The following is a 21,198-nucleotide window of genomic DNA, read 5'->3' on the forward strand; positions in this document are numbered from 1 at the left end:
AAGCTGTGCATGGTGAGGGTAATTAGACAGATCATGCAATGTGGGGAATGGAGATTGTTTGAACCTAACCTGTGAGTCAGTTGCAACAGTTGACCTGCTAAGAGAGGATAAATGTTGGTTTTATGCTACTTTTGCCTTTCTTTAGGTTACGTCAGTGTCGAGGGCAATTCTGAGGTGTGCTAACCAAGCAAGTAAAACAGATATGGACAGCCAAACCAGACAGATATAGCAAATACTAGCAAAAGGAACAAAAGATCCAAAATTGTTCCTATGCTATGATACCAAGATAGCAAGTGGTACAGAATTCTCCTTTATAGTATATGCCTAGGTTAGCTTTTTCTCCCCTTAATCCTAGCTAAATAATAGTTTCCTGCATCTTGAAAGCCTACTAACTCTAGCCAGACAACCATATGCAACTCATCACCTTGGATTCTATGCTTTGGGCTGGACCTTTTTTGCATTTCTTCTAACAGAGCTCCAGGAACAACTTAGATAAAACATTTTTTTAAAAAAATAAAGATTTTTATTAAGATTCTAAACTAAAAACTAAAAAAATCAATCATCAAATACATCGGACATACTGGGTCAGCCCCCTATAACATATCTTTTTAACATTCTGTAATCATATTCAAATCGATTTATAAAAATTTAAAAACATCTTTAAATCTAAGCCAAGTCCCATTTCTCCTGTCAATCATAAAAAAGGTCCCAAGTTTGATAGAAGTAACTTAGGTAAAACTATTCAATATGGCCTCAGTACACAGATTGCCTGCTTTCTGTCTGTGGCCCACAAGTAAAAGGAGCCTGCGTGCTCTGCCCAGCATGGAAACATTTCTGAATAACACAGAATTTTACTTTTTAAAAAAATGGGAGATCTAACATTTCTCCCTTTCTTGCTTCCAATAAGTGTAGGTCTAGGTCCAACCTGGAACCTCATATACCTGCAGAACCTAATTTGCATGTCTGCTGACCTCTCCTTTCCCACTTCATCTTGGAAGCCTGAACAAGCAGACCCCCTCTCCTATTCTCCCTGTACCCACATCTGTTTTTGTAATATTTTGCCTGATCAGGAGTTCTCAGAATCTTGCATATGTATGTATTTATTCTGTGATCTTTCATTGGCTTAATAAAGGTATTTCCGCACAAAAATATGTCAACAAATATGGAAGACTAAACAATGGCGCACAGCCTGGAAGCATTCAATGTACATTCCAGCCTGCAAGAAAAGAGAGGCAGAAGAATGCGGCAACCATAGGACCATCACATCAATCTTCCATGCAAGGAAATGGATGCTCAAAGTGTTAGATAATACCGTACTACTGGCAGAACAACTTCTGATAAAGGTGAAACAAGAAAGCACAAAAGCAGGACTGCAGCTGTATATTAAGAAAACAAAAATCATGTCCACAGAAGAATTACACAACTTTACTGTTAATAATGAAGAAATCAGAACTTGAAGACGGAGACTTGGAAGGGCAGCAATGAAGGAACTAGAAATGATAATCAGGTTTAAGGATATTTCACTGGAGTCCATGGCCAAGATCATACACATAACTGTATTCTCAATAACAATGCATTGTGTGAACACTGGACAGTGAAGAAAGATGAGAGGAAGGAAGCTTATATGTTCAAAACATGGTGGAGGAGAGCTTTGCAAAATCCGTTACCAACAGAAAGACAAGTGGATCCTATATCGAATGAAGCCAGAGCATACCCTAGAAGCAAAAGTGAGACAACTGAAGCTGTCCTAGTTCAGACACATCATGAGAAGGCAAGAATCATGTTAGGGAAAAGTCAAAGGCAGAAAACCAAGGGAAGACCAAAGATAAAATGGATTGAATCCATAAAGGAAGCCACAGACTTGAATTTGGAAAAGCTGAATGGAGCTGTCATGGGCATGACATTTTGGAGGTCTTTCATTCATAGGGCCACCCTAAGTTGGCAAGGACTTGATGGCACAAAGGTTAGGATTTTGGAATTGTTTCCTACAAGTGGACAGAGCCAGAAGCTTCTGGAAAGTTCATAATCAACGACCCTCCCTGCTATTTTCCCTGACCCGACAGCTGCTATTCCCAGGAAAACTGCCTCTAAACCTAAAGATTTATAGTTGCTTATAATGAACAGCAGCTGCACTAAACCTCTGCAATATGTCTAATCCTCAGTAGAGATGCTGAAAGCAGCAGTCATGAGGACTTCTTTCGTGGCAGCGAATTCCCAGCATTCCAGGAAAAGCAGCACCTGTTGAGTTTCTGCCTAGTGACACGCTGCCCCAAACGTAATCCCTCCCACCGTGGCGGCGAACAAAAAAACCTGCCGAGGAGCTCGGGGCAGGAGGAGCCAGCGCCGCGTGAAACCGTCCGGCCCTCGGCGGGTGGATTGGCCGCGCCGCGCGGCTCCGCCCTCTCGCAACCTCCTGCCTGCCTCAGGTTGTTGCTGGAGACCAGCAGCCCTCCTGCCTTCCCTCCTGCTTCAGCCCGGCCGGGAGCGCGGGGGATATCCCGGCAGGGAGGCGTGGGCACGGAGGAGCGAGAGCGCGCCGCGTGCAAGGGGGATCCCAGCCCGGCTCCCCTCGGTCTCCTTGGAACGCCAAAGGACGAGAGGGGCGGCGAAGCCAGAGCGAACGCGGCTTCCCCTCGCCTGCCTGCCTGCCTGCCCGCCTGCCTGCCGCCCGCCCGCCGGATAAACGAGCGCCGCGGATACTCGTCCTTTGTGGTCTGCTTCTGTTTCAGTGTAAACAGAGCAAAGGTAGAACGCCGCCGGGAGGAGGGAGGGGGAAGCGAGCGAGGGAAGGAGGCTTAAAGGAGCAGCTCGAGCGACCTCTCCTGCAGGGCCCCCTTCCGACGAGTTTCGGCAGTTTCCCCTTTACTGGGCAGCCTTTGAAGGGTGCGGGTCGCTGCTGGGCGTACGAACATCAAGGAAGAAAGTTAACTAAATCAGCTTTGGTCAGGACAGAGCAACAGCAACAGAGCAAAAAGTCCGTTAGGACTTGGAGCGCCTAGTTATCCGTGTGGGATACGAGCGCCTTCGTTTTGATGAGGCTGTAAACCTGTGCAGGTGAGGGCTTTTGCGGTGGAATGTGCTTTGGTGAGGGAAGAGATTCCTGCATCCAGAAAAGTAGCATGCCAAAGAGATTACCCTGGAATGCTCCTCCCTAATGGCTAGTTTTCTAGGTGCATGGGGTAGTTTTGCGTGGAACATCCAGCTTGGAGAAGTGAGTGTCCTACAATATGAAGGGTTATAGAATTACCATTGCATCATCTGTTGCTGACCACCAGGCCCCTCCATTCTATTTATCTTTAGGCACACCATGCTTAATTTAGCCCAGGTGCCCAGTCTTAGGCCATTCAGAGAGGTTGATTATCACTGATTTATTTGTTCGTTATATTCACATCCTTCTGTTCCCAAAATGGCTCCCTCCTCTCTGTTTTACCTCCGTTTTACCTCACAACAACCCTTTGAGGTTGGTTAGGCAGACAGACAGTGACTAGCTTAAGCCACCAGTGAGTTTCAGTGGCCATGTAGAAACTATTTCCTAACTCCCATTGCAGCAGTCTAAGCATCGCACGACACTGGATTATTATGTAGCATGGGTAGAATTATTATGTAGAATCTAGCATTCATCTGGAAATGCCTCATACTGGAAATACTGTATTATCCTGTATTATCCTCCAACCCTTCTCCCCCACCCTCACCATGACTTTTTTTCTTTAATCAGATCAGTACTTTAGCATTTGCTAGGAGAAAGACCACTCGAAAATTCAGAATGCAATTTTCAAAATGCATTCATAAGAGATTTCTGATTTTCTCCGCTACCTGACAAATCCAAACAGGAGCTAAGCTAGTAGATTTCAGAGATCTTTTGATCACTCAGCTTTTTGGATTCTGTCATCTCAGTAGCAGTAAGATTTTTCTTCTTAAGTCCAATGAGAAACTGTCTTTAGCATGTTTCTTTGACATAAAGTTGCCTTCCTTCGGGTTAAGAGGCCCCCCTCAACAAGTTGAGTTCATGTGTATGACTGGAGCCTCCTGCCTTGCCAGACTAAAATTTGTTCCAGGGATGTCAGAAGTGCCTCTTCTTTCTGGGAAAACAAAAGGGAATGTGACTGTGGCAGATGCATGAGCACCATGGCAGCATTAATTGTGAAAGGAAAGGCATAGAACCATTAAGCCTGAAACTGCAGGCATTGATTCTTAATGTGCAGTTCCTACCAGCTGAGTTAGTTGGAGGCAAGGGCCATGTTGCTACTGGGGGGAGATGGTATGGTTCCTTTAAGGATGATGAGCTCTAACAAGAGGGAAGTGTATAAGGTTCCATGTTTGGTATAATGATAACCCAGTTGAAAAGGGTTGTTGAAAAAGCAGATCAGAGTCTGATTGGGTTATACATTCAAATGGGATCTTCCTTCCATCTTTACACGATTCTGTGTAGTGATACCATTGGAAGCTGCCTTGTACAGATACCCATTGGTTCATCTAGTTCAGATGTGCTGAAGCTGATTGGCAGCAGCTCTTCAGGGTTTCAGGGTTTCTTTTCCATCCCTACCTGGAGGTGCCAGGGATCCAGTCAGGTGCTCTGCCACTGAGCTATGGCCTTTCCCTGAGATTTCACAGAAATGTCAAAATGAAAATATAAAGCCTTCAGCCATTTCCCCTAGTGAATCTTTTGTGTTCTTTTGCAAACCAGATTAGTATCCATAACGCACAATTCCCTTCAGCTAAAAGTAGAGGTTGATGAGGTGGTTGTGACACACAAAGATGGGACTGTTCCACTTTAGCACAGTCTTGGAGCTAGTGCATATCACCACATGTTGTAAAAAGCAAAGAACCTGAACCTCAGATGCTATGTTGTTATAAGGAGGACTTTTCCACCATTGTTGCTACGCTGCCGGTGTTGTCTGCCTATGTGTATGTTGCAGTTACACACTTACTTGGGAGTAACTCCCACTGAACTAGGAACATAAGAGCTGTGCTGAGAGGCACATCCAGTCCAGCATTCTGTTCACCCAGTGGCCAACCAGCTCCCTACAGGGAAACCCACAAGCAAAACCAACACCCTCCTGCCTGTGTTTCGCAGCAACTGGTGTACACACAGGGATACTTCCTCTAATCTTGGATGCCATCAGGACCAGTAGCCACTGAGCCACTGAGAGCTTTATCTTCCGTGGCTTTGTCCAGTCCCTTTTGAGAACCATCCCGACTGGTGGACATCACTATATCTTGTGGGGCAGACTTCTGAGCAGTTATTTAGGGTTCCACTGTAAAGGACTGTCTTCTATTGAAGCTATTTCATATATTATTGCAAGTCCTGAAACAAGAAGTGATAAGAATGAGAACATGTCAATTTTCTGTCAAACTTTGACTCTTGTCCTCTCATGATGCTGCAATTGGTTCTTAGTTCCTTATTTGTGTGAAAGTTTGAAAGATAGCTCAGTAATATACAATGTTTCAAGTACAACTTATGTGTCTTTAAACTTTGAGCACTATGAATGAAAAACTGATCAGCATGTTATAAATTTTCTATGCAGAGAATGCACTCTGTATCTGCAAGGAAGAAAGACACTTGCACAAATCCACCTTGAGCTTGACCAACCTGAAAATGCTAAGAACCAGTGGCTTGTATTAGGATAGCAGAAGAATGTTTTCCATCAAGGCTTGTTGGCAATCAAATGCCAAAACCTGTTACCTTAGAACTGTTATATCGAGATAATAATAGCCACAGTCTGTCCACATGAGAAACTGCAAGTTATTTTAGGCATATCACTCTGTTTATTGTCTTGATTCCTCACAGGCCACTGTGTTTCTCCATGGCACTTTGAACTTTATCCATCAGCAACGATAATTTTGCTCACATAGTGCCAGTTTGTATCTCACCCTGCGTTTCTTGGATAACACAGAAACTGCAGGAAACAAATTGATGGGTATGCCACCTTCCATACACTTGTTATTTCTGTTTTCTTAGGTGGCTTCACAATGTATCAACCTAGGAACTATAGGTTATTTATGAGTTAAACTGTGAGTCCAACAACTGCCCATGGTTTGTTGCTGGGTTAACTTTAGGTACTTTAACCCATAAGTAACTCAGTTTCCACACCTCATGAAATAACCCAAGAAGTGAAGCATTCCTGGGCAGTCAATTGAAAGAAGAAATGACAAATGTGCAGGAGGCAATATATTCATTGCTTCACTTGTCTCTCATGGTTCCTGGTTTACATAATACAGTTTGATATGCAAAGCAGGTCAGCCCTTTTTCTGTCAACGACCACATTCCCTTCACATTTAGGTGATCCGCCAAGGGTCATATCTTGGCAGCATACAGGGATAAAGCCAATGCTGTGCAGTGCTATGGCCAAAAGGGAGTAGCTCAGCCCCCTTTCCCTCTTAACTCCCACCCCTTTTCTCTTCCTCCTGCTGTCCTCCTGCTGGTGGGCTTCCAGAGATTGCCCTTGCCAGAGGCCTTTTGAAATTAAGCTGCAGGAACTTGGACTGAGGGCTGCATGTGGGCAGAGGTGGTTTCGCAGCATTGCCATATGCCGCTGTTACTATTGAATGCTTTCATGAGCAGGAACTTGAGCATGCAGTCCATCTGTGATCATCTGCACTGTGAAAGAGCCACTTGGCCTATATAATATCTCTCTGCTTGTGTAACCAAAGGCAAGGAAAAGGCAAATTGAGGAGCTATCACTGTAGTCATTCATGGGCTCTCCCAGATTGGCCTACTGGTTAGAGAGGCAAATGATGCAGGTTAAAAGCCCAGAGAGAGACTCCCTGTTCTTTGGAACATGCCCTGAATTGGACTTTAATGCGTAATAAATCAGCAGGCAGCCATCCTCTAGCACATCTATTCATCTGGGGACTATTGTGCAGTCTGTTGTACATCCAGTCAAAAACACTTGCATAATGTTAGCTGTACTATGGCTGCACATTTTAATTAGTGATTTAAAATATATCAGCTATTTGTGCTGTGTTAATTCCTTTTGGAAGCTGGATTGTTTCATTTTTTCTTATTTTAGCTATCTCAATGCAAATTTGATTGGTTTTAGCATCATGGTAGCACTCATTGGCCTCTAAATGAATTCAAGGCCTTTGTACCAGCTAGTAAGGAATCTTGTGTTCTGCAAATAATAAAGAGAACTGCTTCCAATATCCAAAGAGGGTCCAAAGGAAAGAAGGGGTTGCCTGAGGTTCTACACTTATCTTCAGAACAGAGGTGTAAGTCAAGCTCTTTTAAATCTTGGAGCTGTTCTAGTCTTCAAATCATGCCTTTCTGTATCTGCCCTGGAACATTATACCCCCTTTTCTGTCTTTTTTGAAATATTGGAACAGCAATGGTTAGGTGACTTTCATGAAATAATGCTTTACTCCTTGAGGTCATTGATTTTAACTTACAGCCTATCTAGGTGTTTAGCTGTAGAGCATTAACCGTGCAATCCATCCTTGTGAGGTTTGATAGAGAAAGGTCTTCTGCATAGAAGGGCTATCTAGCTTTCTTTCCAGTAGTCATCATATTGTCCTCCTGTAGACAGGTATTTTATCATTCAGGACCCATGAAAAGCCCCATTTTCCTTCTGGCCTTATTGCAAGCCTTTGGCATTGGGCAGTCTTAAGGTGGGATCTTCTAAAGTTCCCAGAGTTTTCAGTGGCACTGAGTACTCCCAAAGTTGATGCCTTCAAGTGCAGTAATAAAATCATTCAGAATAATCAGTGCTTGTACTATACAAAGATTAGTAGGGGTAAGGCTTCCTATTGCTCTTCCTCTTTCAATACTGTTTGAGAAACTGACATTCTTAAAGTTTCTTCAAAATAACCTGGTGGCTGAGTTCTTATTTCACAGTGGCAAGGCCAAGGACAAGAGCTGAGCCAGGGAGTTAGAGCCAAGGATGGCAAAATACATCAGCGTGAGGAAGACCTTGTTGCTCAGGCAACATACCAGTTCAAACAGGAAACCTTTTATGGCTCTTCCTGTTCAGAAGAGCTCAATGTACAGCCTAGATGGGTGCATTCCATTGAAGAAAGTTTGAGAAAATTTCACTGGGAAGCAGATGTTTCAAGCTGTAGTTGCAATAGCTCATCACACACAATCAAAGATTCCTAACCACAGTACCAGAAGTCCTTAGAGTTTTATACTGCCCGTGCCATATGGAAGAAAAGAATTTGTCATGGGAAAGTAACCTGAATCATCAAGGCTGCCTAAGGAGTCTGTAACAGGAAAAAAGGAATCTTACTTGTGGCTCACAGGACTGAGTGCAACATATTTATCCTCAGTTTAGTGCATTGGCCATCCTAGCTGTTTGCTTGACCCCTTGTTTCAGATCTTGCATATCCAGTGCAAAGAGAAAGAGGGATGACCACCTGATAACTTCAAACTGCAATTCTGCCCCCCCCCCCTTTGGCACCCAGAATCCATGTGTGAATGTGCCCACTTGTGCCCTCTAATTAATGTGCTGAGCCCTTGTTTTTGCAAAGTGAAATGAAAAACAGAAAACTGTGTATTAGCTGTTGTGGATGAAAGTGCCTGAATGTCAGTCCTGCAAGCAATTAGGCTTTGCACAGTTCTCAGTAATCAGATGCAGCATCTCTCTTAAAAAAATTCCAATCATGATTTTTTAAGGTAGTATTTTCCTTTGTTGTATCCCTTGCATCCTGCACTTGTGCAATTCCACAGCTTTTGCTCTGGGAGTCCTGGGAAGCCACTTTGACTAGATTAAACCCAGAACTGATATTTGCTAAAATAAAAGCTTGGGAACTTCATCATTTGTTCCAGTACCTTGGTGATTCTTGTAGTATCTCACATCAGCCTTAGAAATCTGCTGTTTGAATGTCTGGTTGTTTTTCAGTCCAGACACCATTATCCTCTTGCTCATCTGTGACAAAACAAAACATATACCTTATTGCTAACTTCAGTTTGGGATTTACGATTAGGTTTTCAAGATGGTCCAGCAGTTGATGAGTGATTGGCTTTTAAATGTCTCACTTTCTCTGATAGCAGATTTCCTTGGTGAGTGCTGTCAAACAGAATAGGTCCAACTGAGAAACAGGCAGGAAGTATCAGCATGCTTGGAGGAACCTACAAGGGTTGCCAAAAAAGAACAAATCTTTAGAAAACAGTTTCAAGTGAGTGAACTTCCTGTGCTTGTGCATACACTCACACAGTCTAATGGCATCTCTGTGTGCTCAGTGCTGAGTAGGTGTAAAGTGGGGTTGGGGAAAGAATGGAGTGTCCTGGAAGATGTCATGGCTGAGCAGGCGCACTATGCACTGCAATACTTTGCTGCAGGGCTCATTCGTTAATTGTACTAAAGGCTACATTTGAGCTACTAGTCAGCTTAGAACCTGTTTTCTTTACCAGGATTTAACCATAGTGCATGCGAAGTTTAATACATCTAAATGCCTCTGAGCATATGAAGAGTGCATTTGTTTCACAAGGTCAATCTTCACAGATTTGGGAACAGGAGTACTTGAGCTGTAATTCTAGTTTGTAGATGGGGAGCTAAAGCTGATGCAGAGGAATTCACTCAAGGCTTCCAAGTGCACCTCTCTGTAACTGCATAGTCTTGAATCCTAGGCAGCATGCCTATTTTCACGCACCATGGTGAGTGTGCTGCAGCCATCCTGCAGATATGATGTCCCCAGCCTTCCACCCAGCCCTGGTGCTGTAGATGGAGCAGAGGCTGTCTCTTAAATTGTATGCATATCCCTCCCAAGCTACTCCAAGGAAGCTTGGGAGGAAGGCTGAGGTTTCTTTGGCAGCTGTGCTTCCAGAATACATGGGGAATCTCAGTGGCACAAGACCAGACTTGCAAACGCTTGTCACCCTTTCCAGTTCTGGAGCTTGGTTGTTCCATTGCTAAATCCTGTGTGTAATGCTTCAAGCATTCAGGTCTAAACCAACAGACTCCCAGCACCTGGAACTTGGTGTGGGAAGACAGGCTTACCTGGGACCTCATGTGGATTCCTGAAAGATATCCGGGCAAGAGGAGAGACAAAGCCCTGGGAGTGACCACAGGTTTTGGCTTCGCTACCAAAGCTACCCTGAAGAGATGGGTTCCTTGTCCCAGAGGTTTCAGACCAGATCCTCATATGGTGGGCTTTTTGTGCATGATAAGTTTAATTAAGCATTTAATCCTTAATGCTTGCAAGCCTCATCTGGGTTGTGCTGATCTGGCTAATCCTCTGCAAGTCCAGACAGCAGACCATGCACCAATGGGATCACATGGTATGATCCAAATCAGCCCATCTTCTCAAAAACCAAGTGGCAAGGAGTTCCTTTTTATAGTGCTACCTTCCCCCCTCCTGCCTCCTTGAACAAATGTTCTGTTTAGCAGCATGGTTAAGTGTGCGAGTTAGTGGGAGAAACTGGCATTCATAACTAACTAATCTTTACAGCTTCTGCTGAGACCAGAGGGCAGCAAATACTTTCTTGTTAAAAGTTTAAGGAATGGATGGATAATGAAGCAGTTGACATGTACCTCTGCCTCTCTTCAAAAACACGCATGTGGATTATTTATAGAGCATGCTGTGAGCAAGCCATACTCAGGCAAGGGTGTGGATAAGGCTAAAGTCATGGGAGGAGTCAGTGTGTGAGTTAATACGAAGGCAAAGGGGGGATGTTGCATCTTACACTTGAACCTTCCATATCTGTACACTTTGCTGTGCTGAATGCCCTTTGGATACAATGAGAAGTAAAACTAGATGTCAGGACCAGTAAAAAAAAAAAAGGTAAGGCTTTGATCTAAACATTCAGTAAAGCTAAGGTAAGAAAGAGCATATGGTTATATAGGACAGCCACACATGAAAGGTATCAACTAAAGGTATCAACAGCAGAAGTTTCTTATAAAAAAGATGAGAGAATAGAGAGAAGAAGAACAGAGATGGGTATACGAAGAGAACCAGCCTGAATCAATCTAGCTGTTAGCTTCTGTATGTCCGTTGCAAGCAGAATGCCTAGCACTATTAAGGGGGCTCCACATGACATGCAAATGAGATATGACAGGATAGCCATACTTGTGCCTGTAGCATTTATACATAAAGTGAGGAATGTGATCTGATCTTAACATCAAAAAGTGAGGGGAGTTTGACTCCTCCTCCCCACACACACCTGCGTTGCCACAGTCTCCTCAGGCACATTCTGTTTCAATACCAGGAGTGAGCTGGACTGAGAAGTGAAGTGGCCAAGTATGAGGGCAGTTTGCTTCTGGATTCTTTTTAGCTAAAATCACCCTCCAAATGTCTGCTTGAGATGTGCACCAGGAAATCAGGGTATGGGGATATGTGATCCTTCTCTGCTCTATCCTTTCCTTATATAACCACCTTGTGAGGTAGGTAGCTGAGAGATGGTGAGTGGCTCAAAGTGATCCAGCCTCATGAGCAGGACTAGAGCCTGGATTACTTGAGTCCCAGTCCAGCATTCTGATCACGACACCACACTGGCGCTCTCACAGGCATCACTTCTGGGCAACACTCCATGTGCTTTTTGTTCTACAAAAACAAGCACTTTGGTCTGGAGCACAAGACTTTATTTCCTCAAGAATCTCCAGTTAGGCACTTGTCTTTTAACATCCGTTTCTAACCTATATAACTGCTCAGGTGAGCTTGAAAACATGTTGGCAGAACCAATTAAATCTCATAAATTAGAAAGAGACTGAGCAGGATTTCTATCAAAGGAGGCAAAGGATGGCACTTTAGTCCCCTACATAGGTCCATCTCAGAAGATCTGCCAGAGTACTTTTCAGAAAAATGCCAAGTTTTCCTCTAGGCTTTTGGCTTACCTGGGTATGGCCTACAGGCCACCAGCAGCCCTCTTTGTGGCCCATGGAGCCTGCAGGAACTCTGTTCTGGTGCCACAATTGGCAGTGATCCTATTGGGGTTGTTGGGGTAAGGAGGAAGCTTAGCAGCCCCAGCGCAGTCCATTCTCTGTGCATGTTGATTTGCCTGTGCTAAGCCTACACTGGATGCAGTCCTTGGGGATGAAAAGGTTAACATGGTTAAGCTGATAGTGCATTTGAGATTTCAGAATTTGTTATGTATTGGGTGTTACTAGTTTACTGCTTTATACCCTTTTAATAGAATATCTTGATTCTTGATTGACAAACAGCGCTGATGATGCTCACAGCTGCAAACAACTGTAACTGCTACAGCCAGTGTGCTGAATATGAGGCCAATTCTGGTAGTTTTCACCTCCTTAACACAGAAGGATGACATTTCCCAAAGGCCTTGGGTACCAGATTCCCCCTAGGCTGGCACCTGGCATTTTCAGTATTTTGTCAGTTCCTAGATGAACCCTTCCCAGCCTTCTGGTTCCTGGAAAACAGCTGTAGCTCAGAACTGCTTCCTGCATCTTGCATATCATGGGCATACACAGCATGTGCTTCTTTTATTGGGCTGTTTTGCATGTAATGAGAAGTCACCATGGGTGCATTTCCCTGTGGCACTTCTCATCCTAGCAGCAGTCACTGTTTTGAATATTTGGGGCATGGCAGGGATACCCTGTAGCTTTTAGCTACTTAGAAAGCCAGTAAGGTGGGTCAATGTGGTAGCTGACAAGCCACCAAAGCCCTGAAACTTCCTGTAGGTTCTGCATGGTTTGTCTAGCATCCCAACAACACACCCATGCCAGGTTTGTACAAGAAGCTGCTGTTGACCTGGTACCCTCAGTTCCAGAATACAGCAAGACTAATAAGTCAGAGTGAGTAAGCTTGAGTAGTTATATGAACCAAATTGGTGATGATGTATATACAACACAAGGGTGCTTAATAAGTCACAATGGCTTGCTAACTTCGCACATATGTCCCAGCTCAAACCACCCAGAACAAGCCATGCTTTGTTGTAGTGTGGCTGGCTGGTTAACTATCCTAGCCACCAACACTTGCCAATTTTTGACATTGTGACAGCCCACACTAGCAAGGGTATTATGGGAAATGTACCATCACATGCACAGGTGATTAATAAGCTCTGCCATAGTGTGAAAACGATACCTATTTCTTTATCAATTCATGATGCCACAGAGATCAGGGGTTGGCCTTGAATTATCATAGCACAAATTGCTGGCACACACAATAGAAGGGGTTTCAAAAATTAATTTATATTGTATCTGTTGATTAAGCATTCTAAACAACTAAAATGTCCAAGAGGCTGGAATAACTCACCTATGAGGGAAAGTTACAACATATGAAATGGCCTAGATTAGAAACAAGATGATAGGGATGTCAAAAATGTTGCATGTTGTGGAGATTCAGGGAAGATGAAAGTAAGTCATCTTCACACAGTGGTACCGTGGAATTCACTTGCATGGCTTTCAAAAGGAACTGGGAAAATTCAGGAATGATAAAGCTAGCAATGGCTACTTGTCCTGATGTCCATGCACCACTTCCCATATTAAAGGCAGATGCCTACACACACCAGTTCCTGGGAGAGTGCTGGGAGAGTGCTGTTGCGCTCATGTCCTGCTTGTTGGTTTTCTGTAGGCAGCCATTTGACTAGCACCATATGGCAAGAGTGAGGATGTGCAGTTCTTCAGATGGGGATGGACTACAACAGGCCCCAGCCAGTATAGCCAACGATGAGGGATGGTGGGAGTTGCTATCTAGAAGTATCTAGAGGGCCACAGTTTTATATCCCTCTTATACAGAAAGAAGATGAGGTTTTAAATTTTGTTCAGTAACTGCATTTGCAGTGGACTGAGGAGTTCTCAAAGCTGAATTAGTAACAGAAGGTATCAAAAAGGATCCCCCCACCCTAGCTTACAGTTTATTAAGTTCTGGCAGGAGCTACACAAGCATCCTTTATACAACCCAGTGTGTATATTCAGTTTATAGTACAGTTTATACAAAGGGTGGCAAAGATTTATCCAACCATTTAGACTAGAACAATCTGATTTACTTTAGTAAGCGAACTGCTTCTATCATACCTCCTCTCCTTGTGTGTCCAGTGTTCAGTGTAGTAATCATGCAATTTTGGTAATAAGAAGATAGGATATTTTGTGTTATGTGTTGGGAAGATGGAAGGGTTAGCTATAATTGTGTAATGGCAAATGTGTTAGACAGCTCTGGATTCTGTGGCCAGTACTAGAAAGGAAATCCTAGGAATATGCTTTAGATTCTGCATTTCCCAATGTGTTTTTAAAGATGTGTGTTGGGAAGCAACCACAACATGAACAAAGTCTTTCATCACAGTAACGCCACAAGTCTTTATAAATTATTTTTCTCTCTGCATGTCCCCAAACATAGGTACATTTACAATCCATTTTTCTCTAATTAAACACAAGGCAGCTTGTATGCCTCTTTTAAAAATTACAAGTGTGAAACCGAGAATTAAAAACAACAGTTATAAAATAAGTAATCAAATCAACCTATCATTATATAACTCTTGTAAATTTTGGCCTAAATGTGAGCTGAGAAGGTAACATACACTTTCTTTCACTGTCACATCTAAAATGTATTAGCAGATAATCAAATTTAATAGCGTATCAAAAGAGAACAGGATAATATATACTGATTACTGGAGTGTCGGTATAATATAATCTGAATATTTGCAGAGCAATTTATTCTAAGCAATTCTTCCAGGATTAAACATCAAGTCAATATATAATACAATGAAACTATTTTGAGGAGGCAAACCACTCATAAACTCAATTCAGATCCTGAGGAAGAGTCAAACTTGTTCACAATTTCCAGTGAATGGTTTCTTGCACCAACTAAATCCTTGGGTCTCCATACACCCTATAGAAATGATGATCTGTGCATGGTATAGAGCAGAGATCCACAAGCTCTTCAGAACCATGGGCACATTTGAGAAACCACTATGGACACCACCACAAAATACCTGATCGCTTCTTTGCCATCAATATGTCACATCTATGGATCTTAGACTGCATCTTCTTTAACCAAAAGTTTGTTCTGTGACTGCTTGGCACATTAATGCCACTTTAATAAGGGATTGTCTAATTCACCTAATTGCTGGTGGTGCAATACAGCTAATGCTTCTTTTAAACCTATGGTTTGGTAATGTCCAGTATTCATTGATTTTAGAGAAGGCTATTACATAGATAATTTTTGTACTGGAATTATCTTTAGTATTCACTGATGTATATGTTCTCTTCAGTTTACCACTTGACAGAAATTAACAAATGGAAAAGGAAATTGATTCGTTTTGCTGCTTTGACAGCGAAAAGCCTGTCAAAGGAGCAAAGATAAATTCCCACCTCCTATAATGCATGGATTGCAGACCATATAATGCTTTTGCCATATGAAGGAGTGGCATATAGAAGTCAGTTTCAAGTGGATTCTTATTTGGGTATTTGATCCTCTTTTGCTGAAGCCTATGTGTAAATGCTAGAAAGCTGTATGCATTTTATACAAATCTATGTACGTATATTCAAAAATGGGGGAAAGTTAACCTTTTGTGGGGGCACCTCTTTGCAAGTACCTTATTGGGGACTCCTGGGACAGTCTCCTGGATCACTGTAGTCCTTCTTCTCTGGTTTATGGGTGTTCCATTTTTAATGCCTTATTAGTATTCATTTTATTGAGATGGAATTATGGTAGCAGAAGTTCATAGATAATCATCAACTATAGGGAAAATTGTTTGGGGTTTCTATGACTTTTACAGTGCAGTGGTAACTAGCGTTTGTCTATGAAGCAGTGTATTGCCCATCAAGGTGATAGATGAGAAGAAGTCCTTGCTGGAAAAGGACGTTCAAAGAAGTGTAAAGGAATTTCCAAGAAGTGTAATCAAACAAGGATAGAAGTCATGAATATAGGACCCAAGTCATGGAAGCCAGTGATAATAAGCTATTCCTTCAAGTCATTGACTTGTCTGAAAATATGAAAGATGGATGATTAATGTTTCCATGACATATTTTAGATGAAGACAGGTTGTATTCCTGAGCTGCATCTCTGGGTCACATTCTCTAACATACCTGGGAATAAGTCCTGTTGAACTCAGCAATCCTTATTTCTGAGTGGACATGTTTAGGACTGAAGTCTAGCTTTCTCAGTACATATACTTTGGGCACAAAAATTTCCATGCAATATTTCTTAGACATAGTGGCACTTGAGCTTTACAAAGCAGTTATACATTTCAAAAAGGAATGTGCTGCCAGAGTTCTTTCTCAAGTCCCACTCCGCTTTGCTCTTTGCATGTTTCTGCTGCCATCTTTGTGCCACAAATTCCCCAGTTTTCTGCTACCAAATAAGGAAAAGTTCTTGATATTTATTTTCCAGTTAGGTGGTTGTTCCTAAATATGATTGCTGCACCTGTTTACAAGTAAAAAGTATAATGGATATTACGTACAAGTGTTGCTTCCATGTCATCATGTGAATTGTTGAATCTTGACTCCTGACATGTTCATGTGCTTTGGATACAAAGAATACCTATCATTCAGCTGAAGTCACTCACCCTTACCCAATACAGGTTTGCCATACTGTTTCTGGTACAGTGAATGCTCAAATTGTAAATGGACCCTGTGATCCTTATTCTTTGTTTCCTTGGGGAACAAATCCAGCTTTTTCACTGAGAATATGTATTTGCCTCCCAGCAGGACTTCCTGCAGTGATGTTGGCTACACTCCTATGCCCACTTATTTAGGACCAAGCCCTATCGTACTCAGTGGAACTGAATCCTTAGTAGATTGCATGGTTAGATACTGTTCTTTACATGATGAAAGAGCCTCACACACTCTTCCGGAACTCGCTTACACTGAGTGTGTACTCAGGTGAATATGGATGATTCCAGCCAAGGCTGTCTGTCCTCCATACTTGTCATTCATGTTGTTGTTGCCTGTGTGTTGGACGGACCACAGAGCTCTCTGGGGCAAACATTTAGTGATCAGGGATGAATTTTCTTTTTCATTTTTTATCATGACATATGCATTCTAGATTTTTTATTTTCAATTCTCTTTAATGCTGCTGTCTAATCTATGTTTTCTAGGATAATAGCAAAGAACAAAATAAACCAGGGCAGGCTTTCCATGGAGGTCAAGACAAATGGGAATGCACCCCCCCCACACTTTCTTACTGACCACCTAATTCATTTTACTAATGTCTAGTCTTGCTCTGAATTCAAATGTTATCAAAAATAATTTTAAAGCCTGATGCTCTTACTTATATAATATAGCAGTTAGAGCAGGAGCGGGCAACTGGTGGGTCCGATGTCCATTCCTCCCTCCTGAACAGTCACTTGCAGACACCCTGTTGAATTGCTCTGCAGCAGCGGGGGGGGGGGGGTATTTTCTGCCAACATTTAATGGCAAACTGCTTGTTTTCAAGCAAAATTTGACCTAGTTACCACTCCATAGAGACTATGGAGAAGTAAAAAGATTAGATTTGATCTACCTGCTTCTCTGTAGCAATAACTGGAAGCAATAAATGGTGGTGGTGATAATGCTGTTGTGAATTTTGGCAGTGGGGCCGCATATAGCCTGTGGGTGGTGTGTTGGACTAGGGCTGAGACACCCAGGTGCAAAGCCCCCTTAACTTGAAAGTTCATGAAGCATCTGTGGGTCAGCCACCCTCTTTTAGCCTGACCTATATCACATAGCTATTGTGAGGATAAAGTGGGGCTGGGGACGGAGAAAGAGGACTGTGTGGACTGCCTTGAGCTCCTTGGAGGAAAAGTAGGATATATAAATCAGGTTTTTAAAAATTAACCCTCCATCAACCTCAAGGCACATGGGTTATATTCCCTAATCTAACTGTGGCAGTACAGCTCCCTCAGCTTGTTTATGCTGGCTCTGGATTGAGGGATTGCTACACAAGCAGACTCCAGACTGCTTTAGATGCAAGTAAAACAAAGATCCTGATAATCCCTTTCAGAAGAGGTGATGACAGCTGGGCAAAAACTTGACAGGACTTAGAAGAAAATTGCAGAGGTTGCTTTAATCCTAGGCTTTTCAACCAAATGGGAAGTTGCAAAGGCCCAGCAAACACAAGGCTGTAGGACTGGAAAGTTGAGTTTGGAGAGATTCTTACAGCTCTGAGGACAAACATTTCCTTTCTGCTGATTGAGGCTTAACTATTTACCCTGTACAGTGCTAAGACCCATAGGCTGAATTGAGAGAGGATCCACCATGTCCTCTTTAAAGGCAGGCATATGTGTGTTTGTGTTTAAGGTAGCCTCTTGCGTTCAATCCTTCTGGCCTGTAAAAAATAAAGAGGACTCTTGTTCTTATCAAAAGAAGCAATTTGTTTTCAGAGACCAAAAAAATCTCCTCTCCATTAGCAAACAGCATTGCTCCAGCATGAAAAGAGAAGTCCCAGCCCAGAAAATTCTAGTTTAACTCCTGCTTCGTCTGGATTTCTTTCCCCCTGTATCAATGCATCTCCTTGGGCCCCTGGGCACGAACAATAGTAGCACTTTTCAGCGCTGCAGTGAGAATTTAGTGCTATGCGCAGCCTTTATTGTTGCACAGTTTCTAAAGAGCTGTGGTTACATTGTGTCCCTTTAAAGGCATTGACTGTACAATCAGGCAGCTTCCCTAACATCCCCCCCCCCAAAAAAAAACTCTTCCAATTTGAGTCAGCAAGGAATTCTTCCAGGGTGGAGAGAGTTGGTGATATATTAAAATGAAGGAGCCCCTTTCAAATGTTAAACTTCATGGCCTTCCAGAGGGAAAGAAGATCCCTTAGGAATGTTTTCAGCTTTATGGAAACATGAATGCGAGGGAGCAATTTGTAAAACAACAAGGCCAACAGCATGGGTTCCCTTCTAAGCTCTTAATCCATCCTGGCCTCCTATTATGGCTGATTAATTTATACAATTAGTAGTGTGGTGATAATGAGCTCATGGTGACTTTGTTGCCATCCTCATGTGAGCATAGTTAATTACATGTTGCACGTTTGTTCCCAAAGGCTTTAACACAAGAGCATTAAAGAGAAGAGTGACTTCTGGTGATTACAGCAAAAGCTGATTTGTGGGTTATTGGCATACCTAGCAGCAAAAGTATGCAGCCAAAATGTTATATATTTCCTGTAGATTCATACTCAGGGAATCCTAAGGATACCCACAATGGCTTACAGATGCTAATGTTGTTCTAGATGGTGCTTATATTTTCTAAAGGTGACTTCCCTGTTTGCTGTTCTAGTGTCAGGCTCCAGTCTGACACAACTTCTGTGACAAGCTTCTAGAGTGAATGTCGAAAGCACTGGACTGAGGCTGAGATAGATGTGAACAATTACCACCTCCCTGTCAGTGTTATGACACCCAGTGTTGCTGCCTCGGGCAAAATGAGCTAGGGTGGCCATGTGTCCTTCTTTACAAAGAACAGTTCTCTGTTTGAAGGTGTCTTCTGTTTAAGGACTGTCTCTACACCAAGACTGGATGCATACCACTTAGAAGGAAAAGCTGGGCCTTAAAGTATCTTATTAACAGCACCTGGGCAGGGCAAATGCAGGTCACCTGGTCTCATTCTCCCACACTATGGTGTGAGAATAATAATATTCTTATTTAATAAAATGCCTACATTTGGAAGGATGCATTTCATCTCTTTTTGACAATTCTTAAGAGGTCACTCTCCTTGTGCTCTGACTCCTGCAGAACTTTCTGTGGGCATACCAAGAAACTCCTGACTGGATGGGCTGTTCCACCAGCAGAGGCCTTTACTGAAGATAGAAAAGTGCCTCTGTCCCATTCAAGCTGTCCTTTGCTTTGGCAGAGGTAAGGATTGCTGTACCTGAGTGCATCCACTTTTTATTTGAGAAAGAAGTTGTTATTTGGGAACAACTATATTTCCTAGACAGAAGCTTTACTTTTAGAGAAAGTATCTCTCTATACAGTGTTCCAAAAAGAAACAAAAAGGTCAGAATGAAGCATAGAAAACCTTGCCAAAATCCTTTTCTGCTAAATAGTGTGGCCAAATGATGCCAAAGATGTCTTCCACTAGGAATATTTTAAATTTTTATTTACAGTATTTGTATGTTGCTGAATAATAGTGTTCTCTGACCAGCTTGCAACAATAAAACATGAAAATGCAACTTCAGTCCTTTGAGTAATATGTTAGTGTGCCCAGGAATCCCTACTAGAGGAGTCTAGTAGGAAACCCAAGTTCTTAAAATGACTTGAACTACAGCTCCCATCATTCCTGCTCCCTTAGTGGCTGGGGCTCATGACAACTGAAGCCATCTGGAGGTTACCTCGCCCAGGTCTAGAAAGTGAAACATCACAAATTGTTTCTTAATTCAGAACTCTAGTCATAACACAGAATCTGTTCAGAAGACCAGTTCCATTATTATCAAACACTGATTTAGCATTTACCCATTTGAGTCTGCATCACTACCCCCATACCAGCCCCTGGTTCTGAGAATCAACACTTTACTGATAAAGTGTGTTACCAATGGATACCTTTTTAGAAATATCTGAAACTGTTCACAGATTTTAAGCACCCTGCCCCCCGAAGAATAGTTCTTTGGGTAGATCTGCACCAACCTTCATCAACCAGGCGCCCTCAAGATGCACTGGATTCCAATTCCCCTACTCCCCAGCCACTGTGGTCAGATTGGGGGAGTCTGATCTATAGAGAAGATCAAAACGGTATTTTTCTTTCCCTTGCATTTATTCATATCCTGCTCTCGTGCTTAGTTTACTTCACACTCACCCACTCTTCTTCCTCTTTGAAACTCTCAGATCTCTTGTTCCAAAGCAGCAGTTCTGTCTCCCACACAGATCACAACCTTCTTCATGTGCAACCAACTGGGACTGGTGCCCTTGACAAGTTGAAAAAGAGAGAAAGCGGCAAGGGGAAATGTGTGACCCTTGGGAAGTTAGAAGGATGATAGTGGCAGCACAAGTTACCATAAAGAGAGATCAATTGCAAAAGATCTGTTACTTCAGAGGAAGATGCACATTAAGTTTTACTGCTCCTTTTCTGTCTGGGGCCCAATAAAGCATAGGAGGCGAAGCCAGGTGACTCAAGCAGGTTCTTTTGTTGTGCCCTTAGGCAAGTCATTTGTCCTATGTGTAAACATGGTGTTAGTGATTCTGTGTTGCCTTTCTGCTGTTTTAGGTTTCCAGGGCTGAGGGATTTCTTTGTGCAACTGTGTTACTTAGCTCAATAGGACAACCCAGAATAGCTTCATGCACTACATGCAGTAATTCCTATCGCAATCAGACTTCTGTGGATTCTTTCTTCCTAGCTGCACAAGTGATATTTAAAAAGACATTTGTAGTTATTCAGATAGCCAAATAACCTGAGCAGCAATTTCAGCTTC

General features: G+C 42.6%; 1 protein-coding gene across 5 annotated transcripts in view; it reads left to right on the forward strand.

Annotated features, from left to right (window-relative positions):
• Nucleotides 1–2,480: 2,480 nt before the first annotated feature.
• CDK18 (cyclin dependent kinase 18) overlaps nt 2,481–21,198 on the forward strand; it is a 95,631-nt gene continuing 76,913 nt past the window's right edge. The window contains exon 1 of one of the 5 annotated variants that reach the window (XM_044446007.1): nt 2,481–2,745. The gene's annotated coding sequence lies outside the window, so the exon portion shown is untranslated. Of the gene's footprint in view, nt 2,746–2,772; nt 3,055–10,325; nt 10,717–18,072; nt 19,649–21,198 lie in introns of those variants that run through there. The other 4 variants (XM_044445971.1, XM_044445997.1, XM_044445982.1 and 1 more) reach the window with 4 other exon arrangements.

Source organism: Varanus komodoensis, unplaced genomic scaffold (genome assembly GCF_004798865.1).
Source record: "Varanus komodoensis strain SLA01 unplaced genomic scaffold, ASM479886v1 scaffold1, whole genome shotgun sequence".
Taxonomy (NCBI): Eukaryota; Metazoa; Chordata; class Lepidosauria; order Squamata; family Varanidae; genus Varanus; species Varanus komodoensis.